Source organism: Phyllostomus discolor, chromosome 10 (genome assembly GCF_004126475.2).
Source record: "Phyllostomus discolor isolate MPI-MPIP mPhyDis1 chromosome 10, mPhyDis1.pri.v3, whole genome shotgun sequence".
Taxonomy (NCBI): Eukaryota; Metazoa; Chordata; class Mammalia; order Chiroptera; family Phyllostomidae; genus Phyllostomus; species Phyllostomus discolor.
In genome coordinates, this window is record NC_040912.2 from 35,063,881 (window position 1) to 35,066,410 (window position 2,530).

Consider the following 2,530-nt stretch of genomic DNA (forward strand, 5'->3'; position numbering starts at 1 on the left):
AAGACATCTCCTGTTTTGCCCTCTACAACTGGGCAACCATCCACAGACAAAAGTGCCTTTTTGGGGACTGGGATCCAACACCGTCCACTGAGGGATCTGAGAGGAGTCTTGCCCACCATGTGTCAGGTAATGGGCATGTAGACCTCGGTCCTGGCTGTGAGTCCTTCAGTGACCGGGGAACTACCTTTGGCCTGTGTTGGTCTAGCTCTAGGAGCCCCTGGCATTCACTGTCTTAGAGGATCACCCATGGATGAGAGAGTGTAAAACTCTGGGTTTCACAAGAAAGTTGCCACATACCACTGGAGCTCTGGAGAGGGTAAGAGGAACAGTTTGATTTGCCTGCTCATCCCCTAAGGCAACACAGCTTAGGGCCAAGAGCCATCTCAGTCTGCAGTTTCTCTCACAGGGAAGAGAAGTGTGTGAGTGAGCACCTGGCCTCCCCAGCTGCTAAAGAAGTGCATTTTCCTCTGACCCCATCTGGAATACCAATTTGTGAGCTGTATGATTGGGGGGCAGGAGCAGGAGAAGACTGGGAGAGTGGCAGATAGGACTCCCAGAGGGCATTAAAGGCATGCAGAGCCTACTAACTACCTCGTGAGCTCTATCAAGAAGCCTGCCCACAAGCTGCTGAGAACACCCCCAGGGCCCAGTGTGCCTGACCAGATCACACCCCTGACCCTATGGCTGGATCTCTGTGTGCACCCCCACTGGTGGTGGAGGAGAGAGATGAACAAACACCAAGGGCATTCATTACCACTAAACCTGCCTCAGGAGAATGGCTAAGAGGAGTTCCTCAAGCAGAAATGAGAGGAAGCTAATGGCTAGCATTAAAAACGTGGAAATAAACAACTGGTAAAGCTAAGTATGTCTTCAAATTCAGAATGCTCTAATACTGTAATATGATGGTATATTAATCACTTAGTATAAAGTTTAAAGGACAAGAGTATTAAAAATAAGTATTACTATAATAATAAACACACAATATAAAAAAGGTAAATTGTGACATTAAAAACAAAAGGGAAGTATAAAAGGTTGGGGTTTTTATATGAAATAGAAGTCGTTACTAGTGTAAAATAGACTGTTATGCCTGTAAAATGTTTTATGTAAGCCTCTTCAAAATTCTAAAGCAAAATTCTAAAGCAAAATAAACCAAGCAAAATTCTACAGTAGATTCACAAAATAAAAAGAAGGGAATCAAGGTATACCACTACAGAAAATCATCGATTCATGAAGGAAGACAGTGAGAGAGGAATGAAGAAACAAGGGAAGGACAGAACAGCCAGAGAACAATGAATAAGGTGGCAGGAGTCAGTCCTTACCTCTCAATACTCACTCTGAGTGTAAGTTGATTAAACACTCTAATCTAAAGATACAGGAAGAATAACAAAGCAAGGCCCAGCTGTGTGCTGCCTATGAGAGACCCTCTTCAGCTTTCAGGACTCACACAGACCTAGAGTCAAGGGGTGGACAGAGGTATCACCAGTAGAAACCAGAAGAGAGCAAGGGCAGTGATACCTACGTCAGACAAAACAGACCTTAAGTCAGAAAGCGTTAAAGACACAAAAAAGATCATTATATAATTATAAATAAAATTACACATATACTCTACCAAGACTGAAGCATGAAAAAATACAAAACTTGAACAGACCAGTAATGAGTGAGGAAATTCAATCAGTCATCAAAAACCTCCTAACAAGGAAAAGCCCAGGAGCAGATTGTTTCACTGGTGAATTCTACCAGACATTTAACAAAGGATTAATGCCAGTCCTCACGCTCCTCAAAAAAAGCGAAAAGGAGAGCACACTTCCAAAGTCTTCTTAGGAGACCAGTATTGCCCTGGGATGTCCTTCCTGTGTCCATCCCAGAGAAGGACACTACAAGAAGACTACAGACCAACATGTCTGATGAATATAGGTGTAAAAACTCTCGAGAAAACCCTAGCAAACTGAATTCAATAGCACATTGTAAGTAACATACACTATGATCGAGGGGGATTTATCCCTGGGGACATTGTATTTTTTGACAAAAATACAATGTCCTTTCACGAAGGATGGGTATAGAAGTTGGGGATAGAGGGGACACACTTCAGCACAATAAAGGCCACACAGACAAGCCCACGGCTAACACTATGCTTAGTGGTGCAAGGTTGAAAGCTTTGCCTGTAAGATCAGGAACAAGACAAGAGTCTAGTCTCTGTTCTCACCTCTCCTATTCAGCATAGTACTGGAAGTCCTAGCTGGAGCAATCAGGCAAGGAAAAGAAGTAAGAAGTAAAATTGTCTTTGCAGATGCTATGATCACGTGCACGTGTGCGCCTCTCTGTCCTGCTCATTGCACTCAGCATGGTGTTCTCTGGGTTCACTCACGTTCTCACAAATGAAGGATTTTCTTCCTGTTTATGGCTGAGTATTATTCCAATGTGTGTGTGTGTGAGACATTTTCTGTATGCATTCATCTGTCAGTAGACGCAGGTTGTTTGCACATCTTGGCTTTTGTGAGTAATGCTGCAATGAACATGGTATTGCTAATTT